Source organism: Lepeophtheirus salmonis, chromosome 4, assembly GCF_016086655.4.
Source record: "Lepeophtheirus salmonis chromosome 4, UVic_Lsal_1.4, whole genome shotgun sequence".
Taxonomy (NCBI): domain Eukaryota; kingdom Metazoa; phylum Arthropoda; class Copepoda; order Siphonostomatoida; family Caligidae; genus Lepeophtheirus; species Lepeophtheirus salmonis.
In genome coordinates, this window is record NC_052134.2 from 51,453,717 (window position 1) to 51,478,550 (window position 24,834).

At 32.4% G+C, this 24,834-nt stretch overlaps 1 long non-coding RNA gene and 1 other non-coding gene across 3 annotated transcripts; both read right to left on the bottom strand.

Annotated features, from left to right (window-relative positions):
* Positions 1 to 1,377: 1,377 nt before the first annotated feature.
* On the bottom strand, positions 1,378 to 6,725 carry LOC139905242 (uncharacterized). Of its 2 annotated transcripts, XR_011779886.1 has the most exons (4): positions 6,271 to 6,725; positions 3,414 to 3,548; positions 2,205 to 3,311; positions 1,378 to 2,138 (listed from the first exon to the last, which is right to left on the bottom strand). It is a non-coding gene; the product is annotated as an uncharacterized lncRNA (long non-coding RNA). The 2 variants fall into 2 exon arrangements; XR_011779885.1 differs by lacking the exon at positions 6,271 to 6,725 and having other exon boundaries at positions 3,414 to 4,210.
* Positions 6,726 to 21,167: 14,442 nt separating this feature from the next.
* Positions 21,168 to 24,336, bottom strand: LOC121116170 (NADH dehydrogenase (ubiquinone) MLRQ subunit). The gene is made up of 2 exons (XR_011779887.1): positions 22,944 to 24,336; positions 21,168 to 21,706 (listed from the first exon to the last, which is right to left on the bottom strand). It is a non-coding gene; the product is annotated as an NADH dehydrogenase (ubiquinone) MLRQ subunit (transcript).
* Between the last annotated feature and the right edge of the window lie 498 nt (positions 24,337 to 24,834).

Consider the following 24,834-nt stretch of genomic DNA (forward strand, 5'->3'; position numbering starts at 1 on the left):
TAAGTAAATAAAAATGCTCCTTATATAGCAAGCTGGCCTTACTCCGATGTCACAGGGGCGGGGGATGTTTTTTAGGGAGAAAAAATTGATTTTTTTTTTTGTAAAAAATTTCAAAACCCAGACCTGTTCATAAAAAATGATTTTTTTTGGAAAAAAAAGTTTCTAAGATTAAATTACAAATATATATATAAATATATAAAAATTTTCGGAGAAACATTTTAAAAATCTATATTTATTCACAGATAAATAATTTATTTAAAAAAAAATTCATAGCTATTCTCAAGAAAATTTATTTTTTTGTAAAAAATATCTAAACCCCAGAACTGTTCATAAAAAAATGATTTTTTTGGAAAAAAGTTTCTAAAATTAAATAACAAATATATATAAAATATATAAATATATAAAATATAAATATATAAATAATAAAATATATAATTATATAAATATATAAAATATATAAAAATTTTCGGAGAAACATTTGAAAAATCTATATTTATTCACAGATAAATAATTTATTTAAAAAAAAATTCATAGCTATTCGCAAAAAAATTCTAAACCCCAGAACTGTTCATAAAAAAGGATTTTTTTTGGAAAAAAAATTTCTAAAATTAAATTTCAAATATAAAATTTTTTGAAAATTTGTTTCAAAAATTCAGAGTTGTTCACAAAAAACTGAAATTTTATGGAAAAAAATTCTAAAATAAAATTTTGAAAAAGAAAAATCCAATATTAAATTTTTAGGGGAAAAATTACAAAAACCCATAGCTATTAAATTTTTTGGAAACAAATTTGAAAAATTAAATTGAATTTCAAATATTATATTTTCTAGAAAGAATCTATAATTCCTTAATTTTTTTTTATTTTTTTTTGTGGGGGGGGATACAGCCCTTCCAGCCTGCCCCTGCAGACGCCCCTCTGTCGATCCTTCCTTTTACTCCGAGTCCAATAAGGACTTAAACTTATAAACCCCAGCAATCCCTCATTATTACTCTACATCATTCATGAGCACACGCATTAGTTATTACTCTATACTTAGATGTTTTTACTCAAGAATTAAATAATAATAATATCATCTTTGGAAAGTAAAAAAACCTTGTTCAGTTTGCTAACTAGAAAAAACCTACTCCCACTTACTAGGACATATTTTATACATATCTGTATATTTCAACTCCGCTTTTTATTTGGGTTTGATTTTTCTTTAATATTGTATTCATAGGCAAGAACTCCTGTAAGCAGGACAAGACACTGGGCTCACGCGTTTCCAATATGGGTCTTTGTTTATTCTATATGGAATGTCTCTCTTAAAGTGTTTTGCTACAAAATAAAGAGTATTTAAAAGTACTTTACTAGGGAAAATAATAAAAATGAGGCTATATATTTCTAATAGAAGTAGTATTTTATTAGTACTTTAATCAAAATAAACATTAAAAACATATAAAAAAGAAAAGGCAAGTCTACAAATCAGAAGATTTTGATTGAAATTTAGCCTTTTTTTTAAAATTAGCTTCTGAATTCTTAGCTGTCATTCTCTTTTTTGCTAAAAATCGGATGTCATCATTCGGTTTAGCACTTAAATTTTCACCCATGACATTAAACAAAGCGAATTAAATTATTTGAAGCAAAGCTGACCAGGAGTGTCCTTCCTCGTACTTTACTCCCACAACGGCGATAATTTCAGAGTTTAAACTGTCCTGAATCCTGTCAATGAATGTGGCAACAAATGAAGCACTAGAATTTGAGGTGCCAAGTAAACTGTCTTTCTCTTGAGGAGTAGCTGTGGTGTAAGAGAACATGGAGTGAGGATAAAGACAGGAGAGGTAGAGAAGGTCGGATGTAGTCGACAACCCCCCTCTGCTCATTATGTTGATGAACTCTTTCAGGTATACATGCTGATTGGTTGGGCTATCGAAGGTTATTGAGTGCGGAGGTGTGTCTGATGACCATTAACTCTTGGCATGATGTGCAACTGATCTTCTTCCTCAAAGAAAAACCAATATACCAGGCAACAAAGTAGAAAGCATTACTCTCTCCCTTGGAACATAGTTCTTGGATGTCATTTAATTTCCAGTTAGTCAAAATGAGGTCAGCTTTTACCAGGTCTTCATCCAGCAGAGCTTTAATTTCTGAAGTAGTCATACCTGAAAATTTAAAAAAGTAAAATATTGTAATGATATTATTATATTGTAAAAATAAGTAATACCTACATAAAGAAGCTTGCTATTCACAAATATCTTATTTGCCTGAGAATTTGACAAGACTCAGAATACGAATCTTTTTCTCTGCTTCAAGGATCTGTCTCACGCTGATGTAGTAGATACCTCCACTTAGTTGTCTGTATCAGCCGAACTTTTTTTCGATGGGATCAGACTGGAACATGCCGAGGAGTACATAGGAGAAGTCTTCATCTAGGAGACGATACTTTGACAGATCTGCTGCGGGAAGGCACGTCTGCTTTGTTGTTAGGAAGGTTTCTGCTGTGAGGTTAGGTGCTTTACCATTTTGCCACTCGATGAGAAAGACAAAATCTCTCGAAAAAGAGAGGCCAAGTTTGTTCTTCTGAGAGATTGATTCCCGAAGCTCATTTCTCTTTTCTTAGCCAACTCCAGGTGTCTCTGAGGAGTTGAGAAACTTCCCAAACTCATTGAGAATGTCTTCCTAGGTCTCTGTTTGATTCAATTCTTCTTTTGCTCCCAGAAAGGAAGCCAAATAGATGGCTTGTATCACAGTGTTGACCTTGCCTTCTGAGGTGATGTGTGACACTGTCTTTTTGTCAATCAACACCCCAGAGTGGTATATATTGAATGATATATCTGTCTGAAACTGGATTCTGGCTACTACTTGGGGACCCAATGGGATAGCTTCAAAAGGGCAACACTTGGTTTTGTGATGAGGATGAAGTCTGATGGGAGTGTCTCCTTGGCCAATTTGTCAATAAGTTCTTCCACAAAAAGGACTGAATCCTCAATCAAGAGTTCAAATTCCAGATGCTGTTATAGGTTATTGAACAATTGAGCCCTACGTGACGTGGTCGCAGCTTGAGTTGACATTGATGACACTTAAGGAGTTGAGTCTTGATACTTGGAAAGGGTCTGACTTCTTTTAGACTCACAGATGAAATCATAGCCTTTGAAATTGCAGGGAACACAGCTTTGTACTTTTGGATGGTGCCTAATCTGTCTTCTTCAGATCTATTTCTCTTGGAATTGCTCTCAGCCAGGCAGTATCAAGTCCGGGGTTTCTCCCTTTGTTTTGCCACAGATGGATTGTAACATCAGACTGTTGTGGCTCGTTGTCATAGCCCGTTCTACACCCTGGAGCACAACAATTAGTGGGCATGATTGGAATTACAAAACACAATAAATATGGCGTCCACAAAGTAACTAATAGTCATTAGTCATAACTTATTATCTTACCAAACACTTTTCATTGCTTTTCTTTCAATAGCCCCATATTGCATGCGTATTTGACATTATATTTCTCTTCCTAAGGGTAAATGAAGACTTCACTGCGTGGGAGGGAGAATGGATAGGGCCATGTGCTAGAAAATACTGGGAACAAAAATTTTATCATTCACAAACTTAAAAAATTGGAATAGAGATCAAATACTTTTTTCTTCAAATGTTCAGGGTTACCCATAAGTCTTAGGCCAACTTTAACAGCCAACAAAGGAGACTAATATTTATTTATTTTTAAAATCTTTTTACCCTATTGCAATCGACCTGAAATTTCCTACATTGCACAAGACCACCATTTGTAGCAACTACAATTCCCAATTATTTTGTACCGCCTTTTGTTCCTGATGTGGTTGAGCTTAATTTTGTAGAAACCTCCATTCAAACGCCCTTAGAACTAGCTGACACATCGTCTCCTAGTAAAATAAAAAAATAAAACACTCGTCCACTCAAACTTATAAAGCGCAAAGGACCGACTCATACAGCCAAGCGTGCGGATCCCAGACTTTAAAAATTACTAGAGCAACCATGACAAAAGAAGATCCCCTAACTTTAGTCTCTTAGGGGAAAAAAATCATCAACTTCAGGAAACTGTTAAGATCCTCAGATCAGAGAACAAGAAGCTAAAATCTACATCATATTTTCAAGAGTCAATCAAAGGAGAACTTGAATTTTTTTGTATTCAATTTCAATGTAAACTCATCGTCAGCAGGAAAAAGTTTGGTAGATGAAATAAACAGGATATTATTCAGGGACTGGTACTCAAGTCTCTCTCCTCAAAAACTTACAGATACATTCAGTTCAGTGGCCTTCAACCGGTTCCTTGCGTATCAACATAAAAAGGTGGATCAAAAATTTCAAAACAATGTCCGGTATTCAATCTAACATTATTGAAATTGTCTCTCAACTATTAAAATCAACAGAAGTTCCAAATAGAAACCTAGCCGTCTTATGATTTGATGTAGATGTTTTAAATGTTGTTGGAAATGCCAGATAACGGGTTCGACCAGCCGCTGACTTATTTAGTCATACAACAGCTAGTCTCAATCTAGGATTAATCTAAACAGAAACTACCTGATTATGGTTTGATGGCATGAACAGTTCTCAACATATAATAAAAAACTTTTGGATGTGGTTATGGGGTTAATTTGGAGGAACAAAGGGGAATTCTTCTTTCGATCATAAAGTTGGTAGGAAAAATTACCCAAATTAACAGGAATCACAATAACAAAGGTATGCTATCCATGCTATCTACCGAGAAGCATAATTGTTTCAACAAAGTCAATGATGGGCATGTATGAAGATTTAAAAAATGAAATTCAGCTTTATTTGTATAAATCCTTTATCGTACAATATAACTCAATTCTTTGCTAATTTTTCAGCACCCTAGTATTAATGTAAAGTCACCTGCTTCAATAAGTGCCCCTTCCAACACAAAAATAATTTGATATTTTGAATTTGATAAATAACATTTGCAGCGATTTATACTTAATTTAATAACGAAAGATAAATAAAATTGATGAGCAAAATAAGTTGGTTTTTTTTTCCTTGAAAATCACTGGTTGAAATTAACAAAAAAAAAACTCAGATATTCAAAATTGGTAAAATATGAAAAAGAATTAGCCATCAATTAAAAAATTCCCAAATAATCATATAATAAGATAAATTGAAGGAATGAATGATATTTTCATATGAGACGTTAAACTCGATCTGCTTCAAAATTTACTATTGATGTTGTGTTTTGTGCATAAATTAGTGAGATCAAAACATTTTAATCATCGCTTCTCTATCATCAAAGGGTATGTGATCCACGAACAACTACATTATTGGATCTTCACAGATCCCCAAATCGTATGAAGACTCATCTGTAAGGACCAATTACATGTAAAATATTCCGGAATTCAATAATAGTATTAGTGCCTCATATAGTATTTTTATCCAATAAGGCGAATCCCTTCCATTTCTCCATTATATTCTAATTATAAATGATCTAAATAATTAAGACTAAATGTTTTTTTAGTTTTTAAAACTAAATGTACCTTAAAAATTAAATTTTATAACGGGAAATAAACTAGATTTTGAAAACATAAAAAAATCACCGACCCAAAAAAAAGAAATACATAAATTACTTCAAAACTTGCAATAAAAATGAATTAGGAAAATAAGAAAAATGACTCATTTTGCCTCTAAACTTTTAAAGTAATTAAATATTACATTTTTTATCCTACTCTAATGTAAAGGTATTTAGTTTTAAAAACTGAACAGCATTTTAGTCTTAATTATTAAGATCAATCACTTCATAATTATGCGTGAATTCAATCAATGAATTTAATAGTATATCGGCTGTGACGTCACGCCCCATCGACACAGGAAAATGCGGTGGGGAAGATACACATCAGCCCAAAATATCTTGTATTTCTAGTTACCTTGAAGCAATCTTAGTTCTTTGGGATCCTTGCTGGAACTTGGAGCACTACACAATTCGTATTTAAGTTAGCTGCGGCCCTGTTTGTATCTCATATAATTTCCTGGGCCTGAATTTTCTAGCGACGCCGCTTGTTTGATGTGCCTGTTACCAAACTGAGTCTTATAAAAAAGAATCGCTGAACTTGAATCGGGCACAATCTTGTATAAAAGGTATGAGATATATATTTAGGGCATTGCACATATTTTTACAAAAAAAAAATCCTGTTTTTATAGTAATGCAAAATAGTAGGAACATATTGCATATTTTTATTTTGTTATGTAAGTTTTTCTATAATTTATGAGTATTTACCAATTTATGAGTAATAAACAACGTATTAATTATATTCCTCACCGCAAAAGGGTAGCCCCAAAACAGTGGCTTTGATGGCCTTGGTGTTTGAATTGTGCACCCTTTAGGTCTTCCTCTTGAGATGCTCCAAAAGGTGTAGTGGAGGGGGTTGGCATCAGGGGGTCAAAAAAGAATTCAAACGGCACATTCAAAAGAGTCTTGTAGCGGAAGAGATGGGCTTGTTTCATGCTTGTGTCAAAAGTTGTCTTTCAATCCTCACTAGGCTCTTTCAATCCCCTTTTTTGTTAGGTCTCTGGATAGTCTGGCGTGAAAACCAGTGATCTCTTATATGGGGCCTCATGTACTTGAAGGGATTGGCCTGGGCTGTTTTCTTTAACTCCTCTGGATCTGTTTGGCTTCTTGACAGATCCCTTCTTCTTCTCCAACGTTCCAGACTTGCTGACGGCGTAGTCGGTAGTCCTGGAGACACTCAACAGCTTTGAGTGTTTTCATATAACTAAGTTCATACCAAAACAAGAATGTATAGATTTATATCAATATATTGGTTATTGAAGTTGAATCAATACTACGTCTTAACATATTACAAATACATTTAATATTTTGTCTATAATCTACTCATACGGGGTGTTTAAAAGTCTTTTAACATCTATTCAATTGTATTATTTTTGAAGAATTTAGAGATCTTTTATGACACTGTTGCTTGAATAACAAATAGAGCCAGTGTATCCAGCTTCAAAATAAGATCTGACAAATACTCGTAGCTTCCTTAATAAAAAAAGATGGAGAATAAGAATCCAGGCCAGCAAGAGCACTCCCCACTTCATTCAATAGATGAGGCTAAGCCGTTTAACGTCCACAAATACTTATAAAAGGGAGACATCTTGAGAGGAGTCTTTGCACAGTACAGTCGGTCAAATTTGATACTGACAGTACAAAAATTCATGTCCATAGTTGAACTTGCCCAGTCCAGAAATATATCCCGCCACTATTTACAATTATATCAAAGCTGCCGGAGTATTGATATATAGATAAGGCGTTCTTGTCTCAAAGGCACAGAAAATTCCGTTCCGAACGTTGGCCAGATTAAAGGTAGCCCTAACGAAATGTGCATTATATACAGTACAAAATATTGTAAATAATAATGATTCTATAGGGGCTTGCTGATAAATTCGCAATTTATTCTCTGCAAATTATAATATTGATAGCATGGCCACTTATTGATCAAATCTAATGAACATTTTTGCAGTATTGGCCAATGATCTTGTATTTTGATTCATTTGATGTAACCTCCTCCAGCTTCATTAACCTTATGTGATCTTTGGGCTGAATCATACTACAATCATATAGGATCTTCATAAAGTTCTTGGTAATGCTAGGCTTTAGTGAGCAAACACTGCCTTGGGAGCGTTTTTTTGAATGTTCAAATCTGGATTATGAAAAATGGGATTCCCTCAGATAGGAATGATTGAGTTTTCTTGGAGGTATGGCAAAGAGCAGAGTCCTGCACAAATACCACATTGTTCAGGTTAAACTTTTCCTCCATACAGGGTAGCAGGACGTCCTTCAGGATCATCAGGTACTCAGCTGGGTGGATCTGGAGTCCAGCATGGATTAAATGTTGTGGAATAATGGAACGACGCTGACTACAGGTCCAAAAACTTCAAATCTGGTAGGACTTCAATCGAATCACAGGCGATAACTCTTGCATTTTGCCGATTAATTTCTGTATTCACACCAAACTTTTTCTCATCGACGTGCACAATAAATTTTGAAGTTTTGAACTTTTTGAACTACTCTAAATGGAAGCAAATATAGTTCAGAGGCTGGCAAATAACCCACAGGTAAATTGAAAAATTAAGTCAATTGTAAACAGAGATGGATAAAATTGACAAGGACTATATTTATATAAAGTTTGTAAGATTTTCCAGCCTCTCCTGTAGGTCATTATTGAGGTTAGTGGTGATCATAGTACTGATCAAGGATATTATACATTATATTTTAAATAAATTCACACAAAAATAAAACTGTGTTTAACTTCAACAATCTGAATTAAGGCTAAAAATGAAGTGTTAAAGAATTTTTTAACACCCGGTACCCCTATTTTTAAACGTGTATTATGATGCCTGGTAGTTGGCCTTAGGACATTTTGGCTTAAAACTATTTTGCCATGGCATATTTCGCCTCAAAGCCAATTTTTATCACTATAAAATCCATTAAATTGTTGTTATTCTGTTGGAAAAATGATGGAGTTATACTCTTGTTCATATTATACTTCTTCGTAAATCCATGAGTCTTTTCAAACAGGAATAACAAAGGGGAACAATTAGGGGGGGGAGGGAATTTTGTACAAATGAATTGAAAACAATAATCGATTTTATCTATAAGCGCGGAATCCAAAACAGATCCTAGTTTTTCTCTTAGTCTTTTGAATTTTGAAACACCTGAGATTATAGCAATTTGGGACTATTCTCGTTCAGAGTCATTTTTTACCCTTAAAACAATCCCCAAATTCAAAGTAGGATTAATAAAACTTATATAAAAGTGTTTTTGATGATTAAAAAGTATTATTATTATTCCATTATCTTGTTCTGAACTCCATATATTTCCATTTTTATGTTGAAAAATGATTAAAAACGACTCTCTTCCTTAGACCCTTATAACTTATTCATAATACATTGAGGTGAGGAATATCATAGCTTATATTATAGAAAAATATTCAATATTTAATTTTAAAAAGAAGAAGATCTATTTAAAAAAAATGATGCATCTCCAAGGATTTTTGTTCTATTTTCTAGTGATCCAATTTTTTATGGTGTGCACTAGCAAAAAGTCAACATTATTATCATATTTTTCCCGGTTTCAATGCCAATTTCATGACGCCATGGCTCGTAAAAGGAAGATTGAGGCAATAGAAGGAAGATACTTAATTATCCATCTCAAGAGATATTCGAATTCCGAATTCTGCGAGGTACGGCGAGAGGAGAATTCATCGGAAGAAACTATCAGACCTCATTAAGGAATAGAATGGACTCCTTCATTGGAAATGAGATACCAGGATCGAAACAATAAAGCCATCCATTCTCGATGAGTAGAGAAAATATATATATATATCAAAATGGAAGAAAATCCTTAGATATTTTTTAAACATTTTTCAATAATATCAATTTGACCTAAAATAAACAATCAAACCGTTTAAAACTTTATTATTTATATGTTAAGGCGAAACATCCTTGAGGCTAAATATCTTAAGGCGAAAGTACCTAGTGTCCCAGTTATTATAATATTTTTGTTGTCAAAATAAAGATTTGCAGGATAGTTATTAATTATTGTTCTTATACAATATACAATTTCCAAATCTAACTCTGTATAAAGGAATTTTGAACTCCATAATTAGTTCGAGTTTTCAACTCATGGAAACAAAACATTACACATTTTGCAGATATACATGCCCATAAATTCATATTTGTTTGTAGTTATTGTACTTATGGGCTCGACACATTGCTTTTATGCAATTAAATGACTCAAAAACGTGATTTATCTTACATCATAACTAGGAAAGGTGGGGAATAATTACAACAGGTACTTTTCTTTTCAATAATTAATTAATCTTTAGCTGTATAATTTACATAATAATTAATAAAAAAAGTATAACTTGCATTATACGTAGTGATCAAAACGTAAAAAAAGGAAACCAAAAATCAAAATGATACCCCTGACAATTTGAAAAATGTTTTGGAGAAGATCAACTATGATCAGCTGTGACAAGGGAGGAGGGGGAGAAGGAAATAACCAAGGACATTGGCAAGAATTACTCCAATGTGGATCCCCAATTCTACTCTGAGACCAACTATGACTTAGAATTATAACTATGCAACAAATCCTCGTCTTTTATGAGCAAACACGTATGTTCAATCAGGTTTTGAATGTAATTGAATGTAGTAGGAAAGGATGTTCACTACTGAGGAGTTAAATAACTGCTAAGGAAAACAAAAATTTACTTTTGAAATTACCAATTCCAAAAAAACAGGCCAGCTAAAAAATTCATACGATTTATATCACTAATAATACTATTCAATTCTTCCAGAGGCCAATGACTATAGTCCTAAATAGACCTTTTTTTTAAATCAATACATAAAGGAGGTTCATCCATGAATTAATGTGATGGTCTTCGTGAACAGACTATTAGGCGAATTTTTTTTTGCCAAAGGACTATTTGGCCTAAAAATGATATTTAATATATTTATATACACGATTGTATATTTTAATTCAATTTAAAATTATATTATGATAAATAGGTATTGTTCATATGCTGTTTATGTCAAATAGCTAGCCAAATTTGTCAATCATACCAACTGATATTTATCTCTTAAGTACTCCCAGACTATTATTAGTCCTATTAAAATTAAAATCCTACCTAGTGTTTTATTCCATGCTGTATTTAATATTTCTTCGTAATATTGCATTAAAAGCGTAGTTATACATTTGTATTTCAACAAGGTAGTTGAAATTTATTCATAGTATTTTATCAAATGACCATGTTAAAATACTGATTTTGGTAAATATAAATTCATTTTTTTAGATGTTGAACCTTGTGATTTATCTTTTGTCATTGCCAGTGATGATAATCCGGTCAATTTTTTTAGCTGGCCTGTTTTTTTTGGTTTTTTTTTTGGAATTGCTAATCTGAAGAATTAATTTTCCTCCATAACATTCTTCAAATTGTCAGGGTTATCATGCTGATTTTTGGTTTCTTTTTTTAACATGCCCATTCTACACTGTATTTTCATCTTTAGTCATTGTCATTGCTAACTTGACATATTCCTTCTTCAACCATAATGAAGATACATAGTCGCTAATCCTCTTCTTCCTTCACTTAACTAAAAAAATGCAAAAATTCAACAAAAATTTGCAATAAACAACTTCATTTAATCGTTTAAAATGACCACCGAATTGGCTTCGACGTTTTAGACCCAAAATCACCCTTTTTTATCAATATATAGTTGTTTTTTTTTTAATCTAAGGAAGCTTGAACCTTTTCTATTCATAAATGAACAAAATACAAAAATTGATTGATGGAATCAGTTTTTATGAGATGAAGAAGTTTGTAGGTCATATAAATTATGAGAAGAGTGTCATGATTGTGTTATGTTCATTCCTTTCCAGTCACTGAACCTCTTATAATTCACATCTAGGAAAGTATAGGTTCCAAGATTGAAACTAAGAAAGTCCTAAATGAAGAGAGACATAATTTTAAAAGCCATGCGTCATATTTAATAGACCAGTCTTCATAAACAAGTTCTTGTTACGTGAAGTTCAAAAATAAGAGAGATCTAATTTTCGACCAAGAATTTCTGGATTTCTAAATTAATACCAATGGATTTTAATAATTAATGTATTTATGGAAAGAAACACTCCATACACAAAGTCTGAGCTCATTTTCAATTCACATTTTGACTTTTTTCAGACTTTGTAACATACCTAGTTAGTACAATAAATCGTTTTTTGCACTCTTAATTTTTTGGTGCATTTTCGAATCGACACCTATACCTTAAAAAAAATTGTGACACGGGGATTCGAACTTGTTTTTTTGAAAAAAATAAACTTATTAACAAAAAACAAACTTGTTCTCCAAAGCCCAGAAATTTAGTCTGATCATAATGAAACATAGCCCTACGTACGCAACTCAGAATTTTTAAAAACTTGTATTTTATTTCTAAAGTTTGTATCTGTCTCCGTTTGTGAAGTTTTTATTTTTGATTTTCCAAGAGGGACGAAGAGAAATCAGACACACACATAATTATTTTAATACTATGTAGGATAATTGAGCAAAAATAATATATTATGTTCTCATTATATTACATAATGATGAAAACAGGAATATTTGGACCCAGATATTGCAATGCTCTTAATGCATATCTCATATATCTTATTTCAGACTTGTTCACCTTTTTTATCCTTTAGTTCATTAAATCGTTCACTTTTTAAATGGGGTTTGGTTTAGAACAATTTGAGTAAAATAAATCGCAACCATGGTAAATGCACATATTTCCAAATTGTTTTAATAGATCCAGAGATGAATTTTAGGTTTTCACTGGGTGGAAACTTGAAACTTAAACAGAAAGGAAACAGAAAATGGCCTGCCATTCTGTAATTATACATTTAACAAAAATCTAGATTAGTCTTTTTTCTTATACATAGCCAATGCCAAGTTGATTTATTCTATTGGCAGCCATTGGTCTCATAGATGGCAACAAGCCTCCAGCAAAAAGTGTTGCAATTATGGGGAATGAAGTTCGGGTCCATCACACCCCACTCCTCCTTGTCGAAGGAGGTCTTCATGGCAGATGCTACAGATCCTCCTCTTAATGTGTGGCCAAATTTTAGGGGATGGACATTAAGACTCTGTATGGTTGGAAATTTGCCTGTAACCCTCCGGGAACCAGATCAGGTGAGCCACAATATCATAGAAGACCTTAATAACTACAGCCATGGTGTAAGGCTTCCTTTCTATGGCTTCGTTGTAGTCTAACCTCTTCTTAACATTTTAGATGGTCTAACGAGCCATTCCCGTCAGTCTGATCACCTCTGTCTTTGTATGTGACCCATACAAAGAAGATTTGATACCTTAAGCCTTGAATGATATGATAATTGTGCGTATTACCATTGAAATTTATATTGTATTCGGACAATCAAACTATTGCATAATATGAAATTGTTTCATTTTGCAAAATAGGCATAAATTGGCCAACAGATTGTGGACAGCTCGCTTCCAAGGGGGGTCAAAACTTATTGCTGCGCTATCCTGAGTATCAAAGACCCCTTCTATTATTCTAATCCACCTTGGGCCACAGGTAGCACATGTCAAAAGGGGGATCAAACCCCTTCACAACCACTTCCTTGAGCATTAAGAGCCCTCCTAATTTCCTATAAACATCTCGCCCATGGGTTCATGGGTTGTGCAAGTGAACCTCTGGTTCAAAAGTGGTTCATCACAACTGCCAACGCTTTCCTAAGCATTAAGGACAACTTCTAATTTTCTATAATACACCTCAGACAATGGGTTGTCCAAGTCAACTGCTGGTCCAAAAGGTGAGTCATTAACCCCCGCCACCGCTCCCTTCCGCATCAGGGGCACCTTTAAAAATCGTATTATACAATCAGGCCCATGGTTTAACTAAGTGAATCCCACCGCCACTGTTTCTATGAGCATCAAACACCTTTTTTAATTTCCTGTACTACACTCCGACCTACGAGTTTGTGCAGGTGGACCGCTTGTATTTCATATCATCCAATAGTTTATGTGTTGGATATAATATAAATTTCAATGAATGTGTCCACAATGAAATTATCTTCCAATGAAATACCTCACGATCAAATTAACCACAATCATTTTACCTGACAATATAAAAGAAAGTAAAATGACCACTCTATTGGACATTTTATAGATTTCCGTACATTTAGTAAATTGCTGCTCTAACAGGCATTTGGCAGATGGGCTGGGGATTTTTTAAATTGCCCATAATGTGAAAAATGGGTAATAGTCCTGGCATATAAATTTGCAAGGACTACGAGGGATCAAAAATAAATTGTGTCACTCCTCTTTTGGGAACAGAGAATAAGTCTATTCATAACTTAATAATTACTTTGTTATAACTATTAAAAAGTATTAATAAAAAGAAATATCCATGACGTATCAAGTGAGACAAAGGAATCAACAGCTGACAATAAAATGCATATGAGTATTTTTGTTTTAGCAAAGTAACGCCGTGTTCGTCATTCAAACGTGTATTTTATGTACAAAGAGGTCCGTACCATATACAAATGATGAAATCATTGAGTTAATTATATAAAGTACTCCAAAACATCTCAAATAAAGTCTATGTGTGTGAGGAAAAAAATTAATTGATTCTAAATAAACAATGAACAATTTAAAACTGTATTTTTGGTCGTTTTTCATTCAAGAACAATTTTTTCACTGATTGACGATTATCAACAAGTCTTGCTTTAATAAACTTACGAAATATTTCTCATAAAAATCAAGAAACAACAGTTGTAATGACCGTCTCGAGAATTATCATTCCTATGGACCTATAGAAGCGATCCTACGGCTGATTTGGGACTAACACCAGAAATATTATTTAGTCTAATTTTCTTAAATTTCGGTACGGTTTTGCAGAAAATTCAGCTCTTTTGCAACTGAACCATGCCGCGACGCACAGTTCATGCCCAAATTTTTAGTCAGAATGTTACGAACTGACTCGTGAGAGATTTTAAGGCAATGTGGTAACTCCCTTATTTGGTATGAGGATTTTTTAACACAATTTCCTTCACTGCGTCGATCTTCAGTTTGGTGGTAGAGGACAGAGGTCGTCCAGAATGAGACATGTCTTCGACGATCTCACAGCCCACCTTGAACGCTTTGTATCACTCATATGTATGGTTTTTTTGATAAAACTGATTCACGAAAACTTTTTCCAACATTCTCAACGTATCAGCACACGAGATTACGTTCGCAACACAAAATGTAAGGCAAACTCTTTGAGTAATAATTTCGTTCATTGTAAAAATCGTGCAGCACTGGTGAGGTAGACTGACTTATCCAGCTGTTGCAAGCAAACTGGTCTACAGATTGCGCTCCAACTTGGCATAATAATGAAAGACAGTTCTGCCGACCCAGAAAAAAAATGTCTTTCAGTCCCTTCAGCGTGGGCATTTTAAATTAACAATTCCCGGTACTTTTTTGGCATAATGTAAATATTTTGTATTAAGTTTTGATATATCGAGTCAAACCAAATCAAAAAATTCTTACAAGTATTCTTTACATGCTTGTTGGTAAAAAGAATTTTGCAATATTTGAACATTTAATTTGGGCATCTTTTAATCAAACAAGTAAGGAATCAACATATACCATCACATGACATAATTTTTTTTACATAGAGACAAAAATATTTTGCATATTAGATAAGAAAACATAATATGTACCTAAATTTGAATTCAATGACTCTTAATAAGAAATATTGAACAAGTGAGTATGCAGGGGCGTCCGCAGGATTATATTGGGGTTGGTTTTTGGAAATTTTTTCAAAAAAAAAAAAAAAAAAAAAAATTTTTGGGAAAAAATTGAAAAATTAAATTTCAAATATTAGATTTTTTGAAAAAAAAATATCACAAATTAATAAATTTTCAAAAAATTAACTTTTTTAGAAAAAAAAATCAAAAGTCCACAACTTTTCACGAAAAATGAAATTTTTTGGAAAAAAATTTCAAAAAATAAGCTTAAAATATAAAACTTTTTGGAAAAAACTTTCAAATATTAATTTTTTTGGTAGAAAAAAAATCAAAAATCCACAGCTTTTTTTGGAAAGTTCGGAAAAAATTTTCAAATATAAAACTTTTGGAAAAAAATTTCATATATTAAACTTGTTCAAAAAAATAAAAATCCAAAATCCCCAACTTCTCACAAAATATTACATTTTTTCAAAAAAAAAATTCAAATATCAAACTTGGAGAAAAATTTTGAAAAACTATTCACAAAAAGTTAAATTTTTGTAAAATATTAGAAATATTTTAGTAAAAAGGCAAGATTCCTAAATTTAGTTGGGAGTCTAGAGAGTGTTGTGCCAGTCCTTATTTAGGACCGAGGACCACGGTCTAGTCCAGTTCTGTCCCATCCAGTCTAGTCCAGTCCCACTTCTCGGTCCTTAATGAAGGTAAAATTGTTCCCTCCGCCGTCATTGAGGATTTCTTTTTTTTTTTTTATTCCATTACATAATGAAATAAATTAAATAACCAAGTAACCATATAATACGTTCGTATTATATATTGTATTATTATGAAAATATGAATACTTTTTGCAAAATGTGTGCAATAACCTTAATACATACTTCATATATCTTATTTGCCTTAATAAACCATCGATATTTTTCTGAAAAAACCCCAGGAGCGCTAGTTAAGGACTGATAGGGCCGGTCCCAAGATTGGAGTGGACCAAATAAATAAGGGCCGATACAACACTAGCTACAACCCTTCAATCCACACCCTGCAGACGCCCCTGGTATTAAAAAAATATTATAACAAAGTGATAAAATGGAATTGTTAACTAGAGTATATTTCTGGGCGTACTGATATCTTTTTATATTATTAACCCTTGTGTCATTTTACAGGTCAAACTGACCCATTTTCAATTTATTTATTTATCCTAAATAGACCTCAACATTGGGATAGGGAAAAATTATTATTTTGTATCATTTAATTTTTACTAAAAATGACTTTTGTACAAAAACTGTCTTACGTATCATTTTGACCCGTTATATAATATTATAATATATATAACATAATTATTTTTAGTTAAATCTTATATAATTCAAATAATTTATGAACGTGTTTGATTTCCGTTCGTCCCACTTTGAAAAACAGTGATGAAGACTTCAAAAACGGACACAGATACAGACTTTAGACATAAAATTGAAGTTGTTTAGAATTTTAAGTTCCGTACTTAAGGGTATGTTTTATTCAGATCAGACTTTGGATGGCAAGTTTGTCCTACGGGTCAAACTGATCCGTTTTCAAATTTAAACTAACTGAAATGCCTCTTTTTGATATTTTTCAGATTTGAACTTTCTTTACTTATCCCTTACTTATCTTATTATTAAATCTTTGCTACAAATGGCTTTTGTCATACGGATCATTTTGACTCGCTTATATAATATTATGATATATATAATACATAATTATATATATACGGAAATAAAACACCACGTTGACTTTGTCGCTTCTTATAATTCCTAAATATATATAGTTATATATTATATAATATTTTATGTTATAAAAATTCAAAATACACATATAAATCTTGTAATATATTTATAGATATTCCCTCGTAGACTAAATATGACCATTTTATGAAGACTTTGATGCTCAATAAAAGAAATTAATAATTAATTAAAGAAATATTCAGTTTAGAACCACAAAGATTTATGAAACGTAATATTTATTTGCATGTCCATTACCCAAAGAGAGTATATAAAAGTTGCAACGCAGTCTGGTTGACGTTAGCTGATAACTTTTTTGATGACGTCACAACAGAGCCAAGCTCAGTGTTCAGTGTTAACTCATATTATTCCAAGAATAATGTCTTCTTCTAGATGTACTAGGCGTATTTGGGCTCCGCCAAACTGTAGAAATCCATCAGATGTCCACTATTTTTGTATATTTATGTTCTAACCTATTTTTTTTCCTGATTCCCTCTGCTGTCAGGTAGGCCAACTGTGCTGTTTAGAATTCGTCAATTGATTCCAATTTGAAGAAGCTATCCAACAACAAAAATCAGCTGCCTCAGTTCCCAAGTTTGCCTAATAGAGCACGCCAATGTGGAGGCATAGATAGCTTTAAATAATTAAAATTTTGTACAAAGAAATGAAGATATGTTTTTGTTGATGAGAAAATGCATGAATAAGAAGTTATTGATGTTACAAATTGAATTTAACTGATGTCCATAAAAAGTAAAGTGCAGACGAAGGTTAAATTCACCGCATAAAATAACTTATTAAAACTCATTGTTTTGCGAATTTTTATTGTCATGGAATTATGTAGACATATTTATTCAAGATTGTATGTCATATATAGGTCCACAAAATCCATCTAAGTATTTATTTTACACATCTGGTGAATCTGCAAGGTTAGTCACAATTTGATTACTTTTATTTTTTGTTAAAAAGTTTATAAACCAATCAAATGAGAACAGAGCAAGAAAATAAAGGTAAATATAAGCGAACCAATTATTTTTTGTATGTGCGTACATTCTTTTATCAAGCTACAAAGGTATATATTTTAATGGATCTTTTGAAATACTTAGATAGAGGGTTATACATAATATTTGAGAACTTTTTTTTTTTCACATAAAAATATTTGTATCTTGTGATGAAATGGCAAAAAAACTGGTTTAAAATATGTACATAGGAAAATGCTCAAAAATAGTATAATGACATTCACAAATGGGATACCTTGATAAGATTTCATTAACAAAGATAATGAGCAAATTGTAATCACGTGAAAAAAAGAGTTTTGTGTCCCTACGATGATAAATTTGGTCATTTAGATATCCTAATGATCCCAGACCGACAAGGAGTGATAAAAATCCACTGTAGAATGAGCATAGTAACCCTGACAATTTGAAGAATGTTTTAGAGGATTCTTCAGTTTGCCAGTTCCAAAAAAAATACGGGACAGCTCAAAAATAATTCGTATTTTCATCACTGCTGATAGGTAAATAATTGTCTACTTGCTTTATGAATATATTTTGACTCCCGTTATTGTTAAGGATGTGCAGTGATACATTAAAGATGTCCTGCCCGGATGTAAAAATTAAAAAAACCGGAAATGAAGGTGATAATCCTGACAATTTGAAGAATATTTGGTTGAAGAGCAGCTTAGCTGTACTGACCTTTTATTTGATCAGCTCCAAGCAGCTCTGAGAGAAAAAAAATAAACACAAATCCCATTCCGTAAATTGCAAGGACATATAGGCTGAAATTACTCCAATATCGATCTTCAACTCTACTCCGAGGCCAGCAAGGATTTACACTTATAACTAACTCCCTCATTGTTACTCTCCGTCTTTAATGAGCACACGCTCTGATTATTAATTTATACGTAGATGTTTTATCTTTAAGAATTTAATAATAATGGCAACATGTTTGGCAAATAAAAAAGTCATGTTTACAGAAAATCTACTCCTGCTTAAAAGGACATATTTTATACAGTTATAGGATTGATATTTTGTAGAAAAACATTAGTATTATTGTCCTCCCACTCTACAAAAGTCCTATACTTAGTCATTTTTTTGACCGAGGATGTGTGAATGAGTAAACATAGTTTAGATACATATTTTTTTGTTTAATTATTATTCCAACTGTATTGTCTCTTCTTATCTTAGCGTATAGGATAACATGTGGTATTTATAGTAGTCATGTGTCGTTCGCGAACATAACGGCTCTTTGAAGTGAACGACGTGAACCGGCTCCCCCACCAATCAGAAGCCCCCTAAATGAATGAGTTTTTCCTTTTTATTAAAAAAAATTGTCTGAATGACAAAATTTGAAGCAAAAATAGGAGGAATTTTTTTTAAGGATTTGTATTCTAAAAAAGGTCATTAGGGCAAATTATGAAGCATAGGATTTTTTCCCAGAATAAAACCCTGCGGTAGGGGCGTCCACAGATTTTTTTTTTTTTTTTTTGGAGGGGAGGAAATTGCAAATATTAAATTTTTAGGGGAAAAAAATTCAAATATAAAATATTTTAGGAAAAAAATTCAAAAATCCACAGCTATACACAAAAGTTTCAAAAATCCGTTGCTTTTCAAAACAAATTCGACTTTTTGGAAAAATTTGAGTAAGTTTTTGGAGCTAAAAGATGCTACTCTTTTTAGTGAGCCGACCCAAAAGAGCCGGTTTTCTAAAAAGACCTGGAGTTCCCATCACTAATCTCAAGAGCGATATCTTACGGGGAGAAAAAATGTCTTAGCAAAGGTATATTCCTCTGACTAACGGGCACGTTTGTTTTGTTACATTTGTATTTAATGGTATCCCCAATATGAAAATTTGAACACAAATAACAATTAATCAGCAAAATATCATGTACATGTGTAGATACAGCTAATCAGACTGTTAAAGAGAGACATTAATTGATAAGAGCAAGCAAGACAATCGATGTACAGATTAATATGTAAATATTGCGATTACGCTCATTAAATATTTACTTTTGTTATGTTTTTCGAAGTAGCAAAATGTTTAACACAACATGATTTCGTACATCACATCCCCTGTAAAAATAATATTTGAAGTATATACTAGAGTTGTACATTCTAATCAATTTAGGTACGTAAAAAAGAAACCAAAAATTAACCAAGTCAATTTGAAGAATATTTAGAAGGAATCTAGCTTAGCTGTCATGACATTTTAACTACAAGCAGCTATGAGACGGAAAAAATAAATATAAATTCTACTCCGTAGCTAGGAAGAGTATAGGCAAGAATTACTCGAATATCGATCTTTTATTCTACTTTGAGTCAAACACGGGACAGCATGCACATGCTGTAGTTATTAGTGTTGAGTCGGTCAGTTATCGGTCTGAGTCGATCACGTGATTCACTCTCTTGCTCGGTCTAAAAAAATGAACCATTAGTAAAAGCCTAGTCGCCTGACTCGGTCCTGCATCGGTCTGCGGACTCAAGACGTAGACCACAAAAAATAAAAAGCTTTTAAAATTATACAACCGGCCTGCGGACCCATAAGAATGCCCTATTTCATATTTGGAAATAGCAATGCAATGAATTATTATAGTTCATATATAGTATTTTAAAAAGATGTGTGACGTCACTAAATTTTTATTGGTCCAGGCCGTGGCCTTTCGACTCCCTAAGTTTAGACCGATGTATAGTCGAGTTAGTTCATTCAGTCCAGACTGACCCAACACTAGTAGTTATACTAAATACTTGGATGTTCTGCGAGGATCGTTTAGATGAAGGAAATAAACACAAGTACCACTCTGTTTCAAGATAGAACGCAGAGATTAAGAGATTTTTTAACACCAAATATTCCCAACTGAAAAAACATAGCATTTTAAACATCTTAGTGAAAAGTGCCTTGTAAATTGTGATAAACATCAACAGGGACGGATCACGTTAAAGGCTAATCGGCGCGCGTACATAAAGGATCTCCCCTATTATAAAATCCCGGATGCAGCCTTGCCAATAAGGACTTACAGATCTTCAGTGTTACTCTCATTTTTCATGAACAGACTCACACGTAGTTACTCAATACTTGGATGTTCTCTTCACAAGAACGAAAGAGGACTGATAACAACTTTGGAAAATAACATGCGAGAATATGCTTAGAATTTACAAATCTGCTTATTATAGAGAAAATAATGACTTGATATGATTCACTATTTCATTAACTAAATGTATTTTTGGGTCATATCATACATGAAATTATGTTATATTGGACGATAATGAATCAACAATTATAGTTATTTTTCAACTAATAAATAAACGACACACTAAAAATTTTAAGCCTGAGTTATGATTCATGACACAGATTTTTTAAAAGAAAGAACCTTAAATTTTGCCTATTAAAATTGAGTTGAATGTAGTATAACAGCACTTTTAAAAATAAAACTAATCCTGAGGACGCTTTAATTCAAAATTTTTGATGGGCATTTCGTAATTTTCACCTTCCTCATCAGACATGATTCTATAATTAGGAGCAATGTGTTCCTTGGTGAAGTCACGGGGTATAGCATGCCTTAATTTTTGTTGCTTGTTACGGTAGTTCCAGAAGAGACTCTCCTTTTCTGTCCAATCCACATTGATGTAAAATGATCGGACAGCAAAAGAAAATGCTCCTATAGTGACACATCCCATGATGAAAAATAAAGGCTGGAGACTGTAGTGACGTCTCAATGACTCCATAGTCAAACCCTGAAAATGGAAAAATTATTTTTGTTGCCAGGTTTTTCAAATAATATGTGCATTAGAGCAAATTTTCATTGACGTCACAAATTGAATTCAACGACGCCATCTTGGGGCCTCATAGTTATTGATATTTTTACTACATAAAATGAATAAATACAAAAAATATTGATGAAACTCCATCAAATAGCTTTAAAAAATGACTGTATTCTATACTATTAATGATAAACAGTGATATTTGAATTAATTCAAAATAATACTTTACGAAAAATCCCTATGAAATTGCCAGATTCTTACTACTAACTATATTTTCTATTGATTTCAGACGAGAAAAGTAAGATTACTACTAATTTAAAAAAAGGTCTGATCCTTGTAAATGTAATAACTAATTTATTGTCTACAATATATAAAAATAATTAATAATGATGGGCATCTTGGAGGCTCATAGTTGATATTTTTATAAAATAAAATGGACAAATTTCCAAATAACCTTGAAGAAACTTCATCAAATGCCTTTAAAATGTAAAAAGCCTTAAGTGTATTGAATACAACTTGATGCCAAATAGTGATATTTGAATTACATATCTATCAAATTAATAAGTATTGAAAATACCTACATATATTAATGGCTAGATTTGAACAATTACATAATTATGTCAGTATTACGGATAGTTTACGGATGAGAAAAAATAGGATAATTGCATAATTGTTTCTGATCCTTGCAGATATAATTTTTGAAATTAGAGATATAGTTTTTAAAAGTCATTTTAGCTGTCATTTTGACATCCAAATATACGGCAGTAGTTCATCATCACTAACTATCCTTAAAACCTTAATTATTTAGAAGAAGTGTAATTTTTATAAAAAATGTGATTGTTAAGGCCTCTTTTAAGATGGCCGACATCAAAAAAAATCCTCACATCAAATGAAAACGCTTGATATAGTAAAAATTGAAATAGAAATGATATGAATGTTCCATGAAACTATTCATCATTCTACATATATATTCATTATCAATTATAAAATATAATTTAATTTCTTTGTTCCAAGGCATTTCAAATAGATAAATTATATGCATACATAATAATGACCATTATTATAAACGAAAAGTTGCTAAATAAAAAGAAAGGAAAGCCAGTAACAGCTGATGGAAATCAAATTACAAATGGCTTCCCCCATCCCCTACTTTTCATTGCCTTTCTACTTATTTAATACACATTCTAGATATTTACACAGAAAAACATACTTGGGGTAACCTGTTTTGCGTGGCACGTTGATCATGAAAGGCTCTTCTCAAAAGAAGTCTTGGAAGAACAATCCCTGATGTAGATATTTTACTAAGAATCATGACGAAATTCACTCCTTATCACTTAAGTTGGTAGCAGTCGACTGAACAATATTTACGAAAGGAATGATATTTCCTCCTTCTTAGCTATGGTGAAATATAAGACGGACGCTCTCCTACAGTCACAAAAAAATATATTATTGAAAGCTTTTGTTGTATGTACAGAGGGAGGCGTGCTTTTTATTTTTGTAGATGGATATGTTCATTGCCCGTCTTCCAAGTAATAACCAATATTTTCTAGTAATGCGGAATGTGTACATCTATATTAATACGACGTCTTTAATAACCATGGGGCTATAAAGATAGAATAGATCCACATTTTCTCGGATCCGGGTCGGTGCGGATCTTATTTCATAAATATTTAAGTAAGTTTCGGGTACTTGAACTTTTGGATCTAGATCCGAAACTTAAGCTAGACGTATACTTATATGTAGTTTTGTGTCAGTCCTTATTAAAGTTACATTTTTGCTGAATACTAACGGCCCAAAAATGAATAACCACCTGTTATTACCAATGATGAAAATCCAGTGTAGAATGGACATATTAAAAAAAAAGAATCGAAAATCAACATGCTAATCCTGACAATTGGAAGAATTTTTAGGAGGAGAGGAAGAATAATCTTCATGACGTTACATTAGACCAGCTACAATCAGCTGTGACAAGGGGGGAGAGGAGGGGAAGAAGGAAATAAACAAGAAAATTGGCAAGAATTAAACCGATGTCGATCCCCAATTCTCCTCTGAGTTCTACAAGGACTTACAATTATTACTCTGCAACAAATCCTCAGAGTTACGGACGTTCCATCAGGTTTTGAATATAATTGAATCTATTTAGGAAAGGATGTTCACTACTCAGGAATTAAATAATAATAACAACTTCTAAGGAAAAGAAAATTCCTTCTTTATATTAATAATTACAAATTAACGGGCTAGCTAAAAAAACACACCGGATTTACATCATTGGTTTTTACTAATAGTTACTATTAAAATTATTGTCATAATAACATCGTACATCTTGATAGTTTCTCACAACCAATGATTCTAAAAAGTAAAATACAAGAGGCCCAAAATAATTTGGTCGTTACCCAATTCTTACAACTATGGAATTATTATTCAATAATTGTTCACAGCTTAATAAGAACTTATTTGTATCCAAACAATCAATGTTCAGAACACTGATAAGAAAATTGGAGAAGAAAGATCGACAGGCTATATTTTTTCATGGGGAATGACCACGCGGTGCAACAGTTTATGTAGATGTGACAGACGTCGTAGCCTTTATTATATCACACAACCTTTCATGCAAAAATACATTATTTCTCCACAACTTTTTAATGGATTACCTATTTATATTTTTGATAATATTAAAATCCTAGGTAGTATTTTATTCGATACGGAATTATAATATTGCTTAGTAATATTAGGGGTAACCAAAATGTCTTGATAGAAATAGTATAATGGACAATATATATATGTTACAGTAGGGATTGAAATCCAGTAGAATCGTTGATTCTCTTAGTAGATATCATGATCTTAATCTCAAGTACCCCCTGAAGTGTATCCAAGTACCTCAAGGGGTACACGTATCCCATTTGAGAACCACTGTACTAGGAAAATCAACAATTCTATTAGTAAAGATTGCTATCCTATTATCTCCTAGGACAAATTACAATTTTACAGAGGGAGAAAGTACCATTGAATATTTGAAGAGGTTGCGGCCTTTCGAAAATATGACGCCAAGTTATTCATGACATAATCAAACATATAGTATTATGTATTATGACTGGTTATAC